Raw genomic sequence first — 23,986 nt, forward strand, 5'->3', positions numbered from 1 at the left:
ACACCGATTTAAACGCTGCGTTCAGGGACGTGCCTGGAGGGCGTAAAGCTGTTAAACTGTCAAACCTGCATTTGAACCGGCGCTCACCCGTACGGAGGGAACACGTGACTGACGATGCATTTTGTTTCCTATTACCAAGCCGATGTTAACAGCAACCATCCGCTTTTGTTGTCAATGTCCACGTTGTGTTCATTTTTGCCCGCTTCGCTTAAGATGCAAATTGTCAATGTTAGTAAAATGTATTCACATGGAAATCAGGACCATGTAGCAATTTCGATCTGCTGGAGTGACATTAAAAATAAAAGAAGCTTACGCTTGTTTAAACTTTTTAAACATCCCTGGAGTCAGGGAGCTTCATCTTTGGTTTGAGCAGTGTAAGGCAGCAGATATGGACACACTTTTATTGATAATTTTGATTATTATCTGTTGGACAAAAAATTATACCAAAACACTTTAGATTGTTTTATTTCCACCCTTTGAATGATAACTAAAGAAATGAAGTTTATATATCAAAGCAGTAGTTTTATCATCATCTAGGACTGAAAGGTCTCTGCTTTTACACAACAACATGCAAACTAGCCACATCTGCAGCTGAGCACACACCAACTTATCAGTGTTGTGCCCTGAAGAAGCAGCAACAGGTGATCTCCACCTGCACTTACTCCTTGGAGACCTGTTAGTTCCAGGGGGTGTGCTCCGGCAACCACTGGTGGAAACGATAAATTAGCACAGAGTCCTCGGCGAATGTCAAACTCAAGCCACCATAATCCAGCAGCTCTGGCAGTGATCTACACTGTTTTGTCTCTCGCTCTGTGTATCCAGGCTAATTTGTTTCTCCTGAAGGCTTTATCATGTCACAGAGAGAGGAGGACTGGGGGGTTGACGAGAAAAAAAGAGAGGAAGCTGATGTTTACTGTACTGTTCCTAATACAGTTTCAAGTTGTGATGGAATCTGGAAGTCCTTGAGAAGTCCTGGGATTTAAACTTTACTGCAGCCTCTTCACATCCAGGCTCAGATCGAAAGCCAGATTTTATTAATATGGCTTCAGATGTTTCAGGAACACCATGGTTCCCCTCACAAAAAAAAAAAATCTAACAAACAAAAGAAAACAAACGAAAAAAAAAAAAAAAAAACTAAATCAGTCACGACTTTTGGCAGTAGGTGAAAGTGGCGATGGATGAATAATGCATGAGCTCAATGTGCTGCTGTTGATCACAGTAATCTCACACACACACCTCTTTCCTCTGATCTGAGAGCAGGTAATATGAAATGAGGTGGAGCCATTAAAGAGCTGCAGATAAAGTATTGTACTGGTGAAACATTTGACTTTAAGCTTCCTCCTGGCATCTGAAATTTAGAACAATGTCTGGCGTGCCCTCCAGTGAAAACTCAAAAGAACTGATTGACTCGATTTCTTTTTCTTCCATTTTGGCTTTTGTTGCTTTTGTGAGAGACCTCACCAAAGGGATGCAGGCAAAAGGTGCATTTGCACTCACACAAAAGCCTTTTGCATGGGCCACTTTCCTCCCTCAGCAGGAAGAGGAAGGAACTTGAAAAGCTCTGAAATGCTTCCTTTTTTCTTTTTTTTTTTTTTACTTCCTCAGTCTTGCAATCATGAAGACATAAATCCCACTTTAGCTCATGAACACAGCGTTCATGTGGGCTGGAACTGTGAGCGGCTTTGACACGTATCTGTAATGGGATCTGGTTCTCCCATACTGGACCTCCTTGATGGGGTAGCTGATAATATACTCCCAAGTGGACATCGAAGATCAATGATCACCCTCCATTTAGTGCAGCTTTGGTCACCTTCAGGGTATGTCGATGCATTAAAGGACCGAGTTTGGAGAAAAGGCCTGATTTTGAGATAACCTCCTGGCTTTTTCGGCTCGGTGGCAGCCTTTTAACGTGACGGGTCCTTTGACTGGGACTGACTGGGTGGTTACTGAGGGATGCTGACACCACTTAGGTGACCCTGGAAAAAGCAAGAAACAGAGCAAATGGAAACCCAATTTCGTGTTTGCTGTGGTTTCATTGGATGGCAGAAAGAAAGAAAGTCAAAGACAATAATCAGCAGACGAGGAATTGGGATGAATGAAGCATTGGTTTTCCTCACTGAGCAGGAAGGTCACTGAACAACAAGAGACTTTCAGGAAGGGTGGAGTTAGTGATATATCAAGACAGAATATATCAATAAAATAGAACCATATATATTTAGGACGCATTTAAGTACTGCTCCAGATATTTGTATTATTTGTTATCTTTGTAAAAATAAGTAAATAAATACATAAATTACTGTTCATCTTCTTTATATTGTACTTGAGCCATTAAAGTTCTATGAAGGGTCTACAAATGTCTGCCTTCTGCGACTCGTCACAGTAGAATAACTGAAGTCTTATAATAACCTACATTTGAACTTTGGTCTGATTGGATCAACATTCAGGATCTGTCTCTGATGATGGCCTTTCTGATCCAGGAAATTAAACGACCGTCATTCAGTTCATTTGAACTCTGAATCATAGATTTGAAGGCGGATAGCTGGATAAAAGAGCCTTTGTCCAGGAGCTACAAAGAAACATCAGACTGGTCTGTAGTGCTACAACGTTAGACTGGCTAACCTTAACATAAAATCATTTGACACCTTCCCCCAGGCTAATGCAACAACAACAACAAAACAGGGAAATATGGATGCGAGGTTTAACAGCATTGTCGCAGAGAGAACAATGAGAAGGGAAAAATCAGATTGACAGATGATGTTGAATTGTTTCAACAGACAGTCTTGTTGCTTGTTGAACTGAGCGCTTCGATGTGGCTTCTGGAAAAAATAAAAATCCTTAATTCACCCAGAATTCATGAACTATCCTGCTTTGTTCAAAGGACTGATTTAAATCCAAACATTTCTAATATCTGAGCTGCAGTCAAAGTGAATCCAGCCGCGGGAAAAAACAAACAAAAAAAAAAAAAAACAACTGACCGACTTTGTCAGCTTGTTATAAAAATCAGATTTTTTTATTTTCATTTTTCAAAACCATCTTTTGATCGATTCTGCACAAAACACAAAACAAGGCTTTGCTCAACCTCCGAAAACCGATGGGCTGTTGCTATGCAACAATTAACTATGTTTGGGGTGTGCTGCTCTCCAGTTTCCTTTTACCTTCAAGTAACCTGTGTGTTGCGAACTGAGTACTAGAAGAAATTGCGCTCTCCTGGTGCTGGCAGCTTTTGCCCCCTTCCCTTTCTGTAAATGGAGGTCTCTGGTGAATATGCAGCCTTCTGTGGAGTCGGAGATGTAGTGATAAAAAGTAGCTCTTCTTCTCCGCTCAGATCTCAACAGACAGCACGTTGATTTAAACACCGAAATGACAAGGATGACAGCTGCGGCTTACCGAGATGGAAAATATAACCTTGCTCCAGCCCCCCGTCACCTTCCTTCCTTTATCCCTTTCTTCACTTTGAGTCCACTTCACATCACCTCTCTTTACGTGCCCCACCTCGTGCCGTCAATGTTCCTGGTGCCCGACATCGGGGCTCCCCTGCTTACTGGACAGGTTATTGATGGGCTGTAGACATGAAGAGAGGCCGCCCGGCCTCTTTGATGAGCGCGGAGGGTAAAACCATTTGTGTGAACTCTCTCCAGCCTCACAAGAAAAATTAACTTGCTGAACACAAACAGTCCGAGCGCCGTCCAAGCGGGCATGTGTGTGATGCTGTCAGGCTTCACACTGGGAAAGCTCTCAGGTTATTAGTGTCTGGCCATCAGACAGTTTCCAGAGGACGTGCCGTCTCAGAGGAGAGGAGCTCAGGCCACACCTTAGTTTTATGGCGTTGACAGGTGGCAAGGAAGAGGGGCAAGGCAGGACAGGCGAAGAGAAGAGGAGACTGAACGCATGGATGCTGCCAAGCCAAACAAACACAGCCGCACATCTTTGCCTCTTTTCCGGACAGTGTTATTCAGACACCAGTGGAAAACACTTAACTCATGCCTACTCAATTATGCTAATGCAAACACATACAAATGACCCTGGTTAGTTATTAGCTGTCTCAATTAGGGGACATGTGTATGGGGCTTCAGAAGAGCGAGAAGAGGAGTGACTGGTGGTTTGCTGTCCGCTGGTGATATTGAAGCTCGAGGGCAAGACTTGCAGCTCGTGCCGTTTCTGTCGGGGGGTACGTGGGCTGGAGAGGCACTGCGCTGGGAGAAAAGGCAGCGATGCAAAGAATTAACATCATGCTGAGCCCATATATGAATATGAGTGTGGACGTGTGAGCCTGTGAGAGCGTAAACACATGAACTCAAGTGCTTCTCATATCGCCGGCTTCTCTTGGTCCTCAGCTCAAAGAGCAGATCCCAGTTGGTTTTCAAATGAGAGTCTGGTTGTCTGAGTTCAAACCCTCTCACTGGCCTTTCCATTATCAAAGCAGAAAAGGTAAATTAGATGAAACCAATTTCTGACCAGCTACAAAAGTGTGTACTAAATTATGAATGCAATAAAGTGGAATCACATCACTGTGGTTTAAAATACTTTGTATGTTACATTGTAAAAAACGTGCGTTAAAACCAATAAAAGGGATCAACAAAGCCATGAATGACTCTTCTGGGGTATGATGTAGTCATGCTGAGCAGGACAAAGCTGAGGTGAAAGTAAAATGAAAAAAAACAAAAAAACAGAGAGCTCATGCAGCACTCTGCAACGTCACGTCAAGGAATAAGCTACCATTAGATGATGGTTTTCATTTTACTGATAATGATAAATTACTACTCTTACCCCCTTACTACCAGGTTTCACATAATACACCTACTTCCTTTGTAATTATCTATCTGCAATGAGTTATGAGTCAAATTATTCAAAGAAAATGCTGTCGACACAGAAACATATTCATTCAGTCTGCCTTATAGTCAATGTCTCTCGGTAAAAACACAAATTTAAGCAGACACGTCTTCAGGTCCACAGATTAAGCAACATGCAGCCACAGAGCTTTAGGAAGGCAGATTTAATACTTCAGTGAACTGCATGTTTGGCAGCAGTTGTAATTATTTACCCGGACTACCCCCGGATTCAACTGACAGTCAGCGTTGGCTTGGAAGCACAAATGTATTATCGTGGGCAGCACAGCAGCATCGTGGTTAGCGCTATTGCCCCGCAACAAGAAGGTCGCAGGTTCGGTTCCCGGGGCTGGAGTCTGCATGTTCTCCCCGTATCTGTGTGGGTTTGCTCATGTTTGGGTTAACTGGTGACTCTAAATTGTCTGCAGTTCTGAGTGTAGTAGTTTGTGTTGCTGTCCATGTTGGAGCCGTTTGTGTTGTTGTAGTTTGGCCGAATCTGCTTTGGACTGTTGGAGCTGTCCACCAGTGGTGGTGCTGAAGCCGCAGCCTCCCTCAGAGCAGGAGCGCTGTCCATAGTTCTGATTCAGCGCTGAGTTTTCCCGACAGAGAGAGAAAGAGGAAGAAGGATGAATTCTACTGGCTGGGTGGAGCAGCTTGGACCTGATCTCTGCCTGTAAGAGGCAAACAAGCCAGAGTCTCAGCAGGCAGAGAGCTCCACGCCCTGTTTGCTTCAGAGCTGTCACATGTGACAGCGTCATCTACAAAGAGACGGGAGGGCTGGCAGCTTGAAAACATCCCTGAGATGGATATTTAACCCAATAACAGTTAGGCCGTCTACAAAAAGAATGATGTCAGTTATTCCTGCTTTGCTTCAATGTGCGACTGTCTTAAGCGACCGGTTGGATGTGCGATATGAAGTGAGATGAAAGCGGACATGCTGCCTTTCGGCAATCAAAAGGCATTTCCTATTATTTTGACTTTCTGCTTCAGAACACTTTTTTCTAACATTCAGATGGATGCATTGTGAATGTGCATCCGGGGGGATGCTTGTGTGAAAAGAACGGCTGATCCCTGCCCAGGAGAGGCCGATCCCTCTTCATCCTGTCTTTCCCCGGAGTTGAAAAGCCGGCCAATCAGAGTGGACGAGGCAATGATTCACAGTGAGGGTGGACTGGCATCCAGTGGACCGAAAGGAGCTGGCAGCTCTGGGCAGGAAAGCTGTAACCTCTATGGATGGAGTGATCCACCCCAACAGCCACATATGGTGAAAGCACCAACATCTATAAATATACACCCCCCCCCCCCCCCGAAACTGACACCAAAGGGCCAGTTTTCTCTCCTCTATTTCACTTTTAAGTTCCTTTACGCTCTGATTTAACAGCCTCATGACACAAGTCATTAGTCATAACCGTTCCCACCCTTTAATAGCTCAAAAACACGCACTGAAGGTTGTGTGAAGGTCAGCATTCTGGCTGAGCTGTGTTTAAGCTTCAATACGGTACCGTGCCGCTCCAGGCCGAGCAGCTGACGGATATAACAAACACAAAAGAGGAAACAAACAAACCCACACTGAGTGAATGAGTGCCAGAGACGTTCTTTGACTCTTGATGCGAAGAGAGCTCTCACAGCTGGATACACTCCGTGGACACACACACACAGCTGTTGGACCACATGTGGGTAAGATGTGTGTTTAAACAGCTTGCACATGCAACTTGTGACTTGTATGTTTGATACAAAAATCTGACAGCAATATTAGCCACTATGGACAGCAAGCAGATTGTTCAGGTGCACTGTTGGACGTTGATATTCAATTTTCCCAGCAGTCTCAAAGGCATCGTGGACGTGAATAGGGTTTATGGGACCTTGTAGAAGAATAAAGGACTTGGAAGGTGCTGGAAAAATGGGAGTCAAAATGGAACTGTAATCTGACTGAATGGATTTTCTTTTTCTGAAAAGACTGAGGTTGTTCCAGCGCAGGACAATATAATCAAATAGACAGTCGCTCTCTGAAGCTCTACTATCTACCAACCTTCACCTCTCATGTTTCTGAATGAGAGAAGAAAGAAAGAAAATGTAATGAAGAGCAGAGAAGCTTTGCTCAGCCTCTGGCCTTTTGTTTAACAGTCTACTGTATGAGAGTGCGGAAGAAGAGATGGTGGGGAAGCAAGATCGAGAAGTTTATTTCAGTTGAATCTGGGATAATGAGGACAGAGAGGCAGAGAGGAAGCGATAAGGGATGACAAAGGGGAAATGACAAACAGCAGGGAAGGCAGCACAGTGATTCGATTACAGTAGAACCTTCCCATTAAAAGAAAGCGAGCGCCGGGGTGGGGAGCCAGAGCAACAGCTAAATGCATGCACGCTTTTTCTCTTCTCTGTTGGGGAATAACCGAGTCTCGTGACTTCATCACTGCCAAACCGAGGCTGACCCTCTGTGGGAGGCTGCTTCCCATCCACTTAACATTCCAGAAAAATACACACAGGGCTGCTGATCGATGTCAATATTTAGACGTTTGTGTTGATAGAAACTGTCTTCTGGTAGTGAATATCAAACTCTGCTCCACATGACATCAAAGGGAATAGTTGTAAAACAAGAAAGTGAGACGGAACTCTTTCCAGTTTCTGCAAAATCAATCTGATCTCAGTTGTTCCTAACATCTGGCTGAGCTGCTGTCAAAAAGGCACTACACCTCACTCATCCTCCTCCTCGACACGACCCGACTCTTCCAATTACACATACAGTACTGAGCCCCTGAGCCATGTTTGCTGACGTGCTCGCACACATGTGCACACATCAAAAGCAGCATGTTCGTCTTTCCAACTGGGCATCACGTGCATTATTTTCAAAGCAGCAACACACACGAGAGCTCTCATGCAATTTGACTTTACAGCCACACAATCTCTTATGTTTTGTGTTTTTTTTTTTTTTGTCTCTTACCTGGCAGCACGCTGTCTTTCTTGGATCCTCTTCACAAGCCAAGGAATGGCTTCAGAAAGACAAGTTCTGCTTTCTCTGAGCGCAGCGCAATTCGGCACTTTAGCAGAAGAGGAGGAAAAGAGAGAGAGAGAGAGAGAAAAAAAAACAGTGTCCACCTTTCTTTCTCACAACAGCTCAAGAAACACTCGCAATTGCACACTCGAACAGCAAGTCAAGAGCTCCAGCTCGCTATTCCTTCTCTCTTTCTCTCTCTGTGTCCGCGACACTCGCCTCCTCTCTTCCCGCCCACCTACTCCAGCCCCCTCCCCCAACTATCTCTCGCGCTCTCTCTCTCTCTCTCTCTCTCTCTTGCTCGTCTTCTGTCAGACAAAATGCACACATCCCCTCTTTCTCTCAGCTCACTATTCTGACACTTTCCCCACCCACTCACACCTTCTGCTCCATGAAAACAAACTGGAGACACTATAGATGCGTCTCTCCACTCGCAGCCAGCAAACTTGTTTTCTGTTGATTGAGGATGAGACAAAGCACATTATGCAAGACTGAATGGAGGATTTCATGAATAATGGTAATGAGACACACATTGTTCGCGGCTCATTCACACTTATTCTTCTCTCCATCCATCCGTCTCCTCTGGTCACGCTGGTGCATTCGATGCTGGTTACGCCCCATTTTCACAGACAGTTACTGAAGGGCATTCCCAGAGTAAGTGTATGTTAATGCTCTGCCTGAAGAAGCGGCCTGGTGTCCCCACCCGCCCCTCCCCTCTCAGTTTGACCAGATGTGGCGCTGAGCTCTCCCAGAGAGGGGGCAGCAGACGCAAAGGTAAAAGATAAAAATCAGCATCAAAAAAGTCCGCCCTGAATTGGGTCAGACCTGACGGAAGTGTCCTTATTGGTCTAAAGTCAACTCGTAAGAATGGACTTTACATAATCCCATATTTTAGACATAAAGCACACTTTTAATGGCATTTAATGGCATCGTTATTAATTAAAGGTCCATATTTTACATCCGTAAAAAGACACACTTGGTTGGATGGTGGACGAGGCTTGGGGTTATTATGTGTTAAATTGTAATTGAGCAGCATGTGTGTTTCTCCTTAATGTGCTTCCCGTTTGCCTTTCCAGCCACGCTCTGGTTTCCCTTGATGGGACATCTTGTATCCAATCAATCTTCTCCCCAGGAAATCCTTGAATTTTGCTTCAGAGTGTTTTGCTTGTTTTGTCCACACTTTAATTATGAGCCGTGTGAAAGGTTTTCATTCCTCCCTACAAAACATCAGCCTGAGGAAACTGTAACACCAGGGGCAGACGTTAGGTGTGTGCGTGTACGTCTGGGAAGAGGTCGAGCTTGTAAATGAAGCGCAGAGGGTGATAAACCATGTCAGCAGTTACAACACGCAGGTAAAAGCTAACAGACATATAGGCCGAGCCGAGGCAAAGCAAACAGGCAGTCTGGGTTAATGATTACCAGCTTACACCCTGCCTGGACGCCGCACAGCTTGCTCCTCTGTGCATGAGCTTTGGCTCACCGACTGCACGTGGTTACGTCTCTTGTGTTTTGTGGCTGCGAGGGGAGTCGATGCGATGTGGCCGGTATAGATTTGAGGCCCAGCAGTCTTATGGCCTGACCTTAATGAGCAGAGGAAGAAGTGCATCCACGCTGAGCATCACAGGCCGTCCTCGTAGGAGAATATCTGCCGCCTGGACCAACAAAGTCGGCTAAACACACACCCCAGCGCTGCAGAGGCCATCTGCTATCACAGCTTGGGGCTGGAAATTGCACACCTTCAACACCTCAAGCCTTATCTACCTTAAAGATGTAAACTGTCTGGAAAATAATAGTTTTGGCCGAACAAATTCTCTGAGAAAGAGAGTAAACGCTCCACTGCAGTTGTTTGGAGATTAATGGTGCTCTGAACAGGAAAAATCCAGGCAGCCGTGAAATTACTAATGACTGCGCCGGGTTTTTATACTCTGATTACCATCCTAAAGGTGCAGAGCACATGCACATAACTTCTATTGTCAGAATATCCTTATTTTTCCCACAGAAAATAGTTTTCTCAACGGGTATCTTGGAGAATTTACGTTAAATTCTATCGTCAACAATTTGTTTGTGGACAAAAACTGGAAACCACAGCGCTGACATCTTAATATCAAGAAATAGTATGCTTCCTAATCACTAGCAGTGACTCCCAGAGGTGGAGCAAGCACCAAATGGAAGCCATAACTTTGTGAAATCTACTTTTAATTCAAAAGCCATTCAGGAGACTGTGTGGCTTAACAGAAATCTGCTCAATGTCAAAGATGCTTACTGTGAAAATACATTCAGAAACAAAGCATAATGATTAAAAACCTTAAGTTTAAAACAGTCTATTGATGCATTCTGACAAAAATAAAAGCCTTTTAAGAACACTGTCACATGCAGCATGTCTTTTGACTGCAGTGTCAACTTTCATCATTTACACTTTGGTGTCAGGGGGCTGCAGCAGTACACATTTCAAAATAGATGAACAAGGGATATGAAAGAGAATAAACACAAATGCATCTTTCACATCAGGAGCTCTCAGTGGCCGATCTTACTAGAAGAAGGAAGGGAAAAGCAAGGAAAGCGACATAAAGGGGGGAAATGGCATTTAGAAAAAAAGGTGGGGAAACAAACGGAGATAGATGAACGAAAAGGACAATTTCCCAAATGTCAGGAGCATTTGAATGGTCACCTCTGGACACTGAATCACTCGTTTTATTCAGCCTTTAAAAGAGAGAACCTGAAGCTCCAGAACAGGAAGTAGCTTTTGCAACTCATCTACCCCCCCCACAAAACAAACAACACTTACTGTTCTCAAACTGTAAACACTGTAAAACCTTTTTCCTTTTTTTATGTCCTGGTCAAATCTTTGTATTCATCGTGTGTATGTGTGTGAGTGCAGGAGGAGGAGGAGAATTTTCCTTAAAAATCATGTAGCTTCACATCACGCATGGAAAACAAGGTGACCTCTGCTGTTTAAAAGGAGACACCATCTACCCTTGGCAGCATATTTTGCAGGTGCTAACGTCTATATAAGTTTCCTAACATGAATCATTGTGGAAACTGTCAGGCAGTAGTGAAGGGCACCAAACAAGCTGAACTGAATGCTGCCAGCAGCCTCATTAGATTACATTCAATCGAGAAAAGCTTTTGCTGACCCCGCTGCTGCACAAGAAAATGAATCTTGAAAGAAAAAAAAAAAAAAGCTGGCGTTCACATGCAGTCCTGGCCAGAGAAATACTCCGATCCACCGACCCACCCACACTGCACACTTGGCAGAGCTCTGCATCCTGCACCTTCATTCACAAAGTCAGCACCGATGGTCAATAATAACACTGATCTCTGCAGATTAAGCTCACTAACGTAGAGACACTAAATCGTAGTTTTTGCCTCTTAATCCATTCAAGTTGTATCGCTTTGACCCACCCTGAGTATCTAGTGCTAATTCTCTCTGAGACAGAGACATGCTCTTCCAAATGGAGGAAAGTATCCCTAATTACAGCTGGTACTTTCATTTAATCTTCCTCTGTTTCTCTCCCTCTCTCTCTCTCTCTCTCTCCACAGGCAGGAAGTTGCAACGAATCACTTACAGCTTTATCGTTGGATAAGTGGCTGTTCAAATATGGAGCTATTCAGAGAGAACTCTTTTCAGAGCACACAGGTGCTCCTTTCACCAACAACTCCCCCTCCCCATCACATGTGCTGCAGATACAGTACTGTACACAAACTCCCACCCACACATGTACAAACGAGGAAATACAGCGCACACAGTTACACACAGAACACCTGCTGGGGTCGGTAACACTTGCCAATGCCGCTGATGTCACACAGATGTTCGGCTGGCGTCTAAGGTTAGAAGAGGAGCGAAAAAGGCCAGAAAATTTTAATTTAAAGCTAGAAAATGTCTTATTAAGTTACTTGGTGACTGAAAGACCATAACTGCAGTTTTGCATGTATTAGCCGCTACAAATAGCAGATTTATTGTGTTAACCATAATTCTAAGCAGTTTTCAACATATTTGAAGTGCTTTTGTTTGATTTCCTGATTTCCATTCCAAGTTATTTTTTGGTGCTGTTTTTATTAAATGTGTTATTATTATTATCTTGTCAAGTTATGTTGTTATGATGTGCATTTGACTGGTGCTCTGACAGCACTCTGACAACACAAACTCACAGTAGCAACACAACAAGCTTGTCAACATCCATTGGATTTTGTTATTGAAGAATCAATCTTAACTCAACACAAACAGGACAATGCGCATGTTGGGAAAAGGATTCTGTAAGTGTGGCCCTTTTTGACATGAAAAGGGGTGCTAAAAGCTCTGAAGTCTCTGACGCACCAACACAAAGTGTGACAATGCAACCGACAAAGAATATAAGAGCAAAAACAATCAGTGTAATAATAATAACAGTGAATATATAGTGAACACATTAATCTGAATTCAGATCAACGCATATGGAGCACACACATCGAAACGTTTACATTCAAGAGGAGTCTTGTTTCTGGCCATGTGGTGCATGTAACTATGCTCTGCTAACTCCAAAGGTAAGCCCATGCTGTTAAATGCTCCACACTGTTCAGCAGCTTTGTTCTGTAAAGTCGAGCCAAATAAAACCAGAACATTGAGATGACAGACGCTGAAAATCATATCGTAATAGTGTGACAGTTACATTACACGAGAAGGTTGTTTTACATGTTTTAAGTCATTTGTTATCCACATTGGTGACTCCCTTAAAGTCAAAATACTGCTCTTAAAACGGATCATTACAACGGCTCAGACATCCTGGCACCAACATTACCATGCTGCAGCTGAGACCTGATCTATTTACTTATTATTTTCATTTTAATATTAAGCTAACAACCACCAGAGGCCATGGTGGTGACTCCAGCAGTTTTCTGGAGTCTGATTAACACGCTCAGCTTTTATCTCCAGCCCTCCTCTAACTTCAGTCACCAGGCGCTGCTGCTGCTCACAGAGGTCACATCCTCATCTTCCCAGCTGTAATTACTACATCCTTATGGAGAGATGAGTGGCCTTTTTGACCCCAGAGTCTCCTTTGCCTCACACAAGGAGGGGGTGCAGCATGAGAGGATCATTCCTTGGGATTGATGACCAGACTGAAAGACACACTAAGGCAGAGACGCACACAGCACAGGAAGCAGCGGGCACGTCATCCTTAAATCAAGCCATCAAGGAGTATCGTTGTGCAAAACAGAGTGTTTTCTTTGGTTTTTCTGGAGGACCCCCTTTCTGCCTGGGTCTGGATGGAGGAGTCGCTTTGGCTGTTAAAGTGCCCCGGGCCGAGTCTGTGCAGGGGACTCAGAAGGGGGATTAGTGTGGATTTAGAGAGCAGTAATTACCCCTGCCTGGAGGGGTCCGATAATTAAATTACCTTAGCAACCCCGTTACCGCCGGGCCAGGTCAGCCGGAGTGAAATCTCACTATATGCAAAACTTGTTTTTCTATTGCCATCTGAATGCATTGCCTTTTGTCAGAAGTATCTTTAGCATATAAATTGAAGAGGAGCTCACATGCATTATGCATCCTGCTCCCTGTAAATATGTCATCTTTTCTGTATGTCGTAAGCATCATCAGAAAACATTTCTGGGCCATTCTCACACAAACAGAAAATGAGAGTTGTGTCTGTGGAGAAGGCCTGGCTGCTTTTTCAGAGCTCTATAGTTTGACAGTGAGGTGATGATGTGGAAATTACCTTTTTGACACCAAAATGAAACTATGGGATTTCTATCAAGGATCAGGCATCAGGCTAACTTCCTTTTTCTACCATGGACAGTTGTGGCGCCAAGTGTAGATTAGCGGTCAAGTGAGAAATGAGCTGAGGTTAAAGACCAGCAAATTTGGACAGAGAAAAGAGAACAAAGAGAGAAGAGCTGCTGCGACTCCAACGCAGGCAGAAAAGTCACAATCAACCGCTGAGGACTCGCTCTTCTGCTCAGAGTGAGATATACACTAAATGTGCCACGTTAGTAAGGCATGCAACCTGACTTTAGCGGCATGTGCATGCTCTGAGTTTATGACTAAGGCAGCAAATGCAAATAAACAATCATCCACTTAAGGTGCCGTTCACCTTTGCAGCTAATTCATCCCAATGCTGAAGCTCAGGATCTGTCAGCAAATTTTATTTCCAATTCAGCAGATTCATTTTCAAACCGGCTCCAACACTTTCCACTTCCTTCTATAGATCCGTAAGCTGCAGCGGCGTGATAAGACCCAAACACCCCATACTGTACGTGCTGCACGAGCATCCGTGCTAACACAGATCTGCAGTGACATACGGACGCGGACAGACCTACATTCTCCACCAGAAAGAGAGGGAATCTCTGGAATTCATTGCTGAGTAATTAACCACCTGCCATTCAACCAAAACTACAGCGAATGAAAAGGTTTCCCTGGTTTTAAATTCTGATCACACACGCTCATGTTATACAGGGGTCGTTTAAATCATTCCAGCTTTACAAAGAAGGCGCCCAACCTCCTTATCTAAACACCCACAGTTGTATTGGGGAATATTATGACAGGCAACCAAAATAATGATGCTATTCCACTGCCAAGTGAAGGCAATAGATCATGGTGTCTGAAGTAATTCAGTTACTCAGGCTTCTGACAGGTCGTCCTGTAAAATAAACGGTTTGCTCAGAGTGTTTTTGATCGAGCTTATTGTCTGGCAAATCTTAAAATATATATATAAAATTTTGACAAATTTAAGTAAACAATAAAAATGTGTTGTTGTAACTGTCTTATTATTGATACCAAACATCTCGACACATTTAAACAAGTCATTAGTGTTTAGATGTCGCCTCTGGTTTACAAACACATGATAGAGGAAAGTCTGCAGAGTCGTCAGTGTAATACTCATTATCTCCACAATGATGTTTGGATGATAAGAAAAGGTGTGATTAATTACAACAAAAATCTGCTTCTGTCGGTGTTCAGCTGATTTAGTAAAGCATCTGATGTTCAAACTTTGTCATGCTACTAATTACTTGCAAACATTTTTTGAAAAATAAACACTCAAGATGGATCTTCGTGCATAAGTCAAGAAGAAGTGATAACACTCTCAAAGACGAAGCTGAGGCACGACAGGGTTTTTTTTTTTTTGATGGCTTACTTAATCAATTTTTAAAATACAGAAAGTGTTCCCAAAGCCTGAGGTGACGTGTTCAGATAAAATATGTCCCTCCAACAGTCCAATAACTGACTGACTGACTAATTAAGGAGAAGCAGAAGTGATCTATGAAGATCAGTCATTACAATTGTTGCTGTTTGATTTTCTTACTCAATCAACTTATCTTTTCAGCTTCAAACATCTGATGTGTATTTGATCATTATATAGATGCTGTGTGTACAGTGGCTGTTGGTGTTCTCTCTAAAAAACCTTCAACATGGCTGCTTTGAACAAGGAAAGAAAACGCAGTCTAGACATCTGAGGTGTAGCTTCCCTCCGCTCGCCTGCTATAATCCGGCTGTGTGTCAGTCAACACGGGAAAAGTCTTTCCGAGGAACTTTCTGAGAGATGAATCCTGACGAAGCTGCTTTGGGTGCTGCTGTGCCCCGACTGTATGCTGATTAAAGCAGTCTGGTTAGATCTGTGTCTCGCCGCGCAGAGCAGACGGGACAGTGCACGGTGGCACGTTTGCTCATTAAATTGGATTGACTGTCTGTCAAGCACCTGGTTTTTGGTGGGTAGGGGCGTTGGAGGAGGGGGTCGGGCAGCCAGCTGTATGTATCTTGGGGCTGCGGAGGATGATTGATGCCCTTATTGTACATCAGGTGTTAAAATCCCACCTGAGGGTTGTTGTTTTTTTGTTTAGTTTTTTCCCCCCTACGTCTACTTCCTGTGTTTACTGGACGGAAGCCCAGGACAGCTGGGAGGTTTGGCAGCTCTCCACATGCCAGTCCATCAACAGACACATCACATGACGGCACCGTTACCTTCCACCAAAGCCCACTGGAACATGTAAAGGACATGAGCAGCTGGTGTCAGGTTCCCTCTATAGCCCCTGATGGGTGTGATGCTATCTACTTGGCAGAATTAGGCCGCCTGGCAGAGCAATTATTACAACAAGAGATCTTAATCTCAAGCTTGAGAATGAACACAAGTGTGTGTGTGTGTGTGTGTGTGTGTGGGGAAACCCTGCCCCTTTTCTCAGGCCCCTTATAAGTCACCTTGACAGTGCCCTTCATGGCGCTCCATCACTGGACCGCTCTTCCACAACAGAACAGATCTCAATGCATCTTGTTTACTCACTAATGCTGTTAAAGACACATCAGTGCGGACCGCTTCCTTCTAATGTGAGGAAACAATAATATTTTTCAGTATTATTGGGGGGGCCTCGTTAACACTTTCAACAACAATTTAAAAGCAGAGAAAAACAAGGACTAATCACATCCAAGCAGAATATAATAAATAAAACTGACAGCTGGGACAATTTATTCATAATTTTTGGGACAACATGCATCTGAAATAATCATAACACCTCAGATGATTTGCACATGAATTATTTTGCTGATTAAACACGTATGATTCATGTGTGATTAAAATGAGACGTGGGGTAAACAAACATGGCCAGTCCAGCAGAGTGAAAGATGGAGGTGAAGAGTGAATATAACGTCTTCATTTAGTTGGTGTCACGGAGTCAGCCAGACTCTAATGCACTCTTTATTCCCTGGTGGTGAGCCCTTATTCTCCTGCTCGACTACGAGCCCAAAGGCGGAGTAAGCTATAAAGGGTCACACTCCTAATGGATGCCAGTGAATTGTGTTGTTTTAGCAAAGAAAATTGGAGCTTTGCTGAGGACCGCAGGAGCAGGAAGTGGTGATAACACTTATCCGAGCTGCATGGTCCTGCATTTTTTCCTCGCTCCCTCTCTCCCCCTTCTGCAGCGTTTCCATGTGGAAATGGTGCTCCACCACTTTGGATGTGTCACAAGCAATAAGGAAGAAAAATTGGACTGCTCTTTGGGACTCCAGCCGGCATGCCGGCTTCCTTCGTCCAACCTTCACGAAGCCCGGAGGAGGCCGAGCTCCACATTCACGAAAGAAAATGGGATTTAACAAGGCCGGAATCACTCACAATGCCTCGGTAAATAGGCACTGAACCCTGCCTGAACCAGCATTTGTGTTTAAGTACAGACTTTAACATAGAAGTGCAGAGTGAGAGGATGGTGGCTGACAGCAAACGGAGGATTGCAGAGGTTTAAATCCATGATAAAAGACGAAGCCGCCGGCTTGTATCAAAAACCTGATGGCTAAGTCAGCATGGCCGAAGTCTCTGCTTCGCCACAGTGGAAAATAAGATCTGTACTAATGCTGATCTCTTTCAGGTTTATTTAAAAGCTAAACCTAACATTTTTCTTTTTTTTTCAGCTTTTTGGAGTCAGAGTATGACAAATCCTCATAAACTCAGAGCAATGACCTTTACACTAAAAACTGTATTTCATCCTTAGTTTTATTATATTACACACTGACATTCTACCGTTAACCTTGTGCGCTTGTATCATATTTTCATTTTAGATTTTCTTTTTATTTGCATATTCAAATAAATCTTATCTTTTATTCTGGGTCTAATCTCCAATAGTTTTTTTTTTTTGGTTATGTTTTTATTATTACAGCAAAAGTGAAAGACAAATAGCTGGAATCAGACACAAACCTGCAGTCAGGACTGAGCTTTAAAGATACCTGGTGAGTGCTGCTTCACTGAATTCATGCTAGTTTGAATCTTCAATGCTATATGAAGCATGAACAATGAAATATCTGCTACCCGTGTGCAGCACACAGCAATAACATAGGCTTTAATTCATCTTAAATGATTCCTGAGGAGAAACAAACATGTTGCATCTAGAATAGGAAGAAAGAGATGTGGAAACAGTTGGTGAAAAATGAAAGCAGCATTTGTTCCGCTGCAGGTCACTTGACACTGATCACAGACCTTCAGCATCACAGTGAAAACAGATGTTTGCTGCTCTGCAGTAATGGAGACTCACCTTTAACTCTATAATGGCCTCCGAAGTGTCTCTTTAAAAGCTGCCGCCTCACTCACCAGCAGATAGTCCTCAGATCTAGAGGAGATAAGAAAAAGAAATAAAAGGACCATGTTTGCACAAATGAATGAGACAGGGCGCTCCAGCTGTTCCTGATATCCAAAAAGAAATCGTGAAAAGGAAACTAGCTGGTTCTCATTTGACAGATGGGACCAGACTGACGGTTGTTGGTGAGCTGTGGTATCCCTTATATCAGTCTTAAGATCTCTCTGCTCTGACTCATCTGAAGGCAGTAAGCTGCAGGTGGACGGGACACAGACGAGAAACCCGCTTTGCAACTGAAATCTCCAAATAATCGACAAGCACAATGTGGTCAAACAACTGTGTCTGGAAAACAGGCGGATAAATAAGCCTGTGCATTCTGCACCTGTCGAGTTTTCCATCAGCCAGGTAATCTGCACCCATCAGAGGGGGGGGGGGGGGGGGGGGGGGTGGCAGATATCCCGGATCAAGGGAACTGTTTTCAGAGCAAATTGGTCATATTTAGTGTTGAAGACTCAGCTTCAGATCATGCAATGAAGGGTTGGGTTGGTACATTTCTCACCGCAAAGTTTATTTGTGTAGTCTTTCAAACACGCTCAAACTGATAACTGACTTTAGTATTTAACTGAAGCGTCTATAATCAAAAAGTATAAAGTAAATAATTATGAGTAATATTAACATTAGGTGGCACAAAGTAGAAGAGCCACCTCAGATGTGGGTGTTTGTGTTGTGGGTCTAAGTCAGAACGGGGGTGTTAAAAAGTAAAAAGTATGGTGAGGTAAATATGATTAATTTTTAAAGTCATAACGCATTATCTGTTTCATCTTAAGGCTTCCTGTTGGTCTGCTCCTGTACAGTTTACCTTTGGTAATAATAATAATAAACAATAATCAAGCAAACAGTTTGTCAACTGGGTTGTAAAATTGAAATGGAAATGGTTGATCCTCTGGACAATAGTTTTCATGAGTCAAGGATTATTAGTTTTGAATGACAGTTCAAAAGGCTGCCAAAGTCAGTGTGAATCAGCCTTTCAGGACTGTGAATATTCTCAAGAAATAAATAAAAAATCTGGGCAGACATCGCCCTTCCTCTTCACCCTGTACACATCAGACTTCAGACACAACACTGACAGCTGCCACCTCCAGAAGTTCTCTGGTGATACAGCCATTGTTGGACATGTATATCTCCGGGAAACAATCTGGAGTACAACTTTGTCGACTGCTGTGAATGGAACCACCTGCACATTAAAGGCAGTAAGACAAAGGAGGCGGTGACCGACTTCAGCAGGAAGACACTGCGTACTGTGCCAGAGTGTTCACCTCAGCAATAAACTGGACTGGTCCCTCAGCTCAGGACTTTCTATGACTACGGCAGGAAGAGACTGAACAAGCTGATCATGTCCTGCACGACTCTCTGGACTGCATCGAGGAGGATGTTGGCCAAACTGACAGCCATCATGACACTCATGACACTGTGAGAGAACTAAGCAGCTCCTTCAGCAACAGACTGCTGCGTCCGAGGTGCAAGAAGGAGGGCTACGGCAGGTCATTCATTCCAGCAGCTATCAGACTATATAACACCTCTCTGTCGCTCTGGACCAATTACGTTTTTACAAGTTTTTCTTATCGTCACTTCATCACCATCGCTGCCACTTTACATTTTTCTAGTACTTCTACTCCTCTATACCTATGGTCGCTGCTGTAACAATGAATTTCCCGTACGTGGGATAAATAAAGTACTCTTATCTTATGAGTTACAGAAAGGGGTAATCAAAATTATTATGAATCATTCATACACATATAAACCAAATCCCACCGTCTAATCATTTCTAAAAGAATCTACCTCTATACCAATTTATGATGGAAAAACATCCAACGTAGGCCCTAATGCACAATAACTAATGGTTAAAAACTATATTCCACCAACACAAGAGGAGATGAAAGTATCCTTGCCACTTTGTGCGGTAAATGTTTGTTCACCTGCTCCTGATTGCTATTTATTCTTTAAAGTGGATCTATCAACCAGCTGATGAAGGTTAAAATCTATTACCTCTGCGTGGTGGGAGAAAGAAGTATTTACAGGCGGCATGTTCATTCACATTTCGATGAAACTGTGTTATCAGAAAACAGAGTTATGATGAAAAGTGAAATGAGAAAATGAATTCCAGGTTTCACAGCACTCCATCAATTCCAGTCCATCAATTTCACTCCCAACCCAGAGGAACATTTAGTGCTGTGTGTTTACGGGCGTTAACATGCGCAGCTCCTTTCGTTCGATCTAATAACGTCATGCGTTAGTGGTATACTGGGTAAGTACTGGGAACACACACTTTCAAACACTTTCCAGCTGTTCTCACATGTTAATCGCACACACACAGAGAGAGCTCAGGCCGTGGTGACAACAAGACCCATTACAACCGTGCGCACGAATCAATGATGCGTCACCGTTTGAAATGCGCTGCTAAATATGCATCCATAACAAATAGCATGGTCGGTACACAGTGAGCACGTCATCCTGATATCAGTTGCTAGGAACTGTGTATTTTCCATCTGCACAAGTTCACATTTCCTGCTGTGTTTTCACATTTGCTCCTCTGAGCCTTCTGTTCGTTGGTTTTTATCACTTTTTGGCCTCAAAATACTAACAATAACAGTAATAACGCAGTTTTGGTCCACCTCACTGTTGCTGCCTTGCATCTCCCTGGATGCATTTGTCTATAGAGAATATAAAAATTCAAAGAACACACCAGTACAACATGAACAGAATGTCAGATTTGTAATAGGCTTATTTTATACTGTATTATACCTACTCCTAAAAATAAACCACTACAGCAGAAGGACTGAGTCTGATGAAACCCAAACATAGTCCATGTTGGAGAGTAAATCTGCTTTTCTTCCTCATTTACTGCTGTGAGTAGTTTTAGTGGTTAGAAGTGGTAATACATGGGTCAATAATCAAGAGCGGAATAAAGACTGCGTTTTGATTTTGAAAAAAATGGACGAAATGGGCTCTAAAGGCATATTGCCCTTGTCACGGAGAGTAAGGCTCAGAGACAATCACTGAATGGACAGAAATGAGTCTGAACTGATTTCTTTACTGCATATTATTTGTTTTCCTTCTCACTAGAGCAGAATGGACTGAGTGGAAGATCCAACCCTTCACAAAAGTATTTTCGGCCTGTGCGAAGCAGAGTCATGGATCATAAACTCCTATATGATCTTTAAAGAAAATCAGGGACAGAAAATAGCTTCTGGCCTTCATCATTTTTTTCCCTTTTTCTTGGCTCTTTAAAAATGTTTCCTATGAAAACTGTGTGAGTTTTCTTTTTAACGCTCGTTGGGTGAAATGACAGAAATGCAAACAGACTATGGCGTGCTAACTCAAAGCAGATGCTTAGAACTGAATCTCAGGCAAAGACACAGTCAAAAGATGAAATCCCAGTCAGAAATATGGACCCCCTCCAGATGTTGGCCAATTTTTTTTTTTTTTTTTTTTTTTTTTTGAGGCTGCAATCATGCAACCGCATCCCATTCCCTTTCCCCAGGCGACCGCCTATCACGGGCAGCAATTACATTCATTCTCCTCACAGCAGCCCAGATATGGACCGAATGTAACATACAGCACAATCTCCATGCTCAACAACCTGTGCAGTAGCTTATGTAATGACACGATGAGGAGGCAAGGACACAATCTTTAGATCTGAGTGCAGACAGAGAACCAGTTTAGGGGGGTGTGTGGCGATATTACCACCGTAATCTACACTGAGAGGGTGAGCTGTAGGGAAGGATGACCTTGAGAAATTTAACCTGCCAATCAAAGGAGTGTTCCTCCTCTCTGACGAGCAGTGAGGCAGAAAGCAAAGCCCCAGATATGTCAGCGTGGTCCAGATGTAGAAACGATGTGGAGACACGTGAGGAATATGTGAACCACTACCTACATTTGAACTTGGTGCAATTTGAAGTACCAGGACGGGCTTTGTGCTTAGTGGATTTGTGTGTATAGGCTGTAGTCTGGCGGTGAAAAGCAGCACGCTCATTCACTTGGATGGAGTTGATATGGGGAGGACGGGGTCATGGTGCAGTATAACCGTTACCATCTGAGCATCAGGGCAGAATGTTGAACAGTTGCTGCAGTATTTTGGGATCTGATGAGCTTCTAAATGAATGAATCAAACTGGGCATGCAACTAAAAACAGCAGTAATAGAATGAATTGTGGGGGATGCATTAAAATAATCTATATATACAGATCTATTTAGGTTTGTAAATATCTACAATGAATGTAAATCAGCTAATTTAACATTGCTGTGCTTTATATTCAGTGGAATAAGCCTTTTATAAAGCAGAAAAACTATAATTTTACTGTGATTATAAACCTGCAGACTCATTAGCTTCGAGCCTGAGGCAGCAGTGAAAATGTCTGTGCAAGGCAAAGACAAGCTGAGCATCAAAGAAGAGCCTTTCCCTCTTTAAAAGTCAACAGAGACGATCTGACAAACAGAAAAAGGATTTAACTTTAGAATTTATATATTTATTAATTTTTTTGAATGAATGATTGGGGAATTGTTAGATCCTACATGTTTTGGCATGCTTTCCACATATCTCCAATTATGAAACGCCAATGAAGCGCTTGGCAACTGTTTCCCAGCACGCTTCGCAACAATCATGCTCCACTGTGCAGCATATCTACATAAGGCGAATCTCTATGCATGTAGGTCTCCACCAGGCTGACCATCTGCTCCAGGGAAGATGAAATTTTCAAATCAGCGCACAGTACGTACATGTGGAGCGACGACTGTATCTTTCTCATCCTTTATATTTTAACTTTTAACACCGAATTGAGGTTGAACTTTCAAAAGAACTGACAGGGCTCAGCAGGCGGTGAAGCGTCATGACGCGTGTGATTTCCAGACAATATGTGCTGTCACTCAAATTCTACTCATCCCTTGACGCCTTCCTACATAAGCAGGTCGCCGTCACCCAGAAGAGTCATTCTGTTGTCCAAAATAAAATTTCCTTCAGCACTGCTCTCCTTTCACTGAACTACTGAACAACACGGCTCATAAATGTAACAAGTTGCAAATACTGACACCCAAAAAGAACTTGACACAAAGAAAGATTAAGACGTGTTTTATGGTTCTACTTCTATTTTTACAAATAAAACTCACTGAGTTTCACTCAGTCACTTTTAGCCCCTATCTGCTGCCTTAACATCCCGCCTGCCACTCAGGAGTTTGAATCCAGTCTTGGAAGCAGCACCTTGGTAAAATGGAGGCCGTGTAGCAGCGGAGGGATTAGTGGATGAGTTATTCTGTTGTGACACAACCGCAATCCTCTCCGCTCTGCTTTTGATGGCTGCTCACTGGGAGAGTAATTATGAACCCCAGAGATCACTTTGAATGGCGAGCTCCCCTCATGTGGAGGCTAAAGGCCGCTCTGAATTTTACCAACAGCGCTGTCGGAGCCCAAGCTGCAGTCCTCTTTGGGGAACATTTAAAAAACACTTATTTTATCAAATTGGTCCGCATGGTTCAACTCCAGCCTCCCGCAGTTTTGCGATGCATCCGCCGTAGGGCCGCCCTTCACCTTCCACTGACATCACACAGATTTGTGTGTACGCATGCCAGAGCTACTGTAGGCCGTTTTAAAGACAAGAAATCACAATATCTCCGGCGTTGGGGCCTTTATCCCGGTGGCAGTGTGTTGTCCCGTGCAGATGCTGCCCTCTGAGCAAACAAGATTACCTTGATGAACAGAGGCAGGCTTGTTTACTCCCGGTGTCAAGGTACTTTGGGGGTGACTCATTGACAATGAGGAGAAGAAACTTTTGAGATGAGACGTGTCTCTCTTTTTCTCAAATAACTGCAGCTTCTCAGGTTACTGTAGGGTGACGGCCAATTATGAGTTCCTCTGAACTTCCGTTCTTTTTTGGTCTAATTTGTCATCTTATCCGTGTTTATTAATTTCTTTATTGCGTTGCCCTGAAATGACCTGCTGCAATAGGCTAAATTCAGTTTCAGTACATTTCAGAAGTCTGTATCTCTTTGCTGAACCTTGACTCTTATACTTTATGTTCTAATTACACAGCAGGACTGTAGGAAATGAAATTGCCAACATAACTGATTGCTATTTCTTCCAAAGATTTTTTTTTTTT

At 43.3% G+C, this 23,986-nt stretch overlaps 1 protein-coding gene across 4 annotated transcripts in view; it reads right to left on the reverse strand.

The window, feature by feature from the left end:
• syt1a (synaptotagmin Ia) overlaps positions 1 to 23,986 on the reverse strand; it is a 123,217-nt gene that overhangs the window by 52,209 nt on the left and 47,022 nt on the right. For 2 of the 4 annotated variants that reach the window (XM_029495665.1, XM_029495662.1), the window contains exon 3: positions 17,797 to 17,871. The exons of 1 other annotated variant lie outside the window; for it this stretch is intronic. The gene's annotated coding sequence lies outside the window, so the exon portion shown is untranslated. Of the gene's footprint in view, positions 1 to 7,764; positions 7,861 to 17,796; positions 17,872 to 23,986 lie in introns of those variants that run through there. One more of the 4 variants, XM_029495664.1, reaches the window with a different exon arrangement.

This window comes from Echeneis naucrates, chromosome 23 (genome assembly GCF_900963305.1).
Source record: "Echeneis naucrates chromosome 23, fEcheNa1.1, whole genome shotgun sequence".
Classification (NCBI taxonomy): Eukaryota; Metazoa; Chordata; class Actinopteri; order Carangiformes; family Echeneidae; genus Echeneis; species Echeneis naucrates.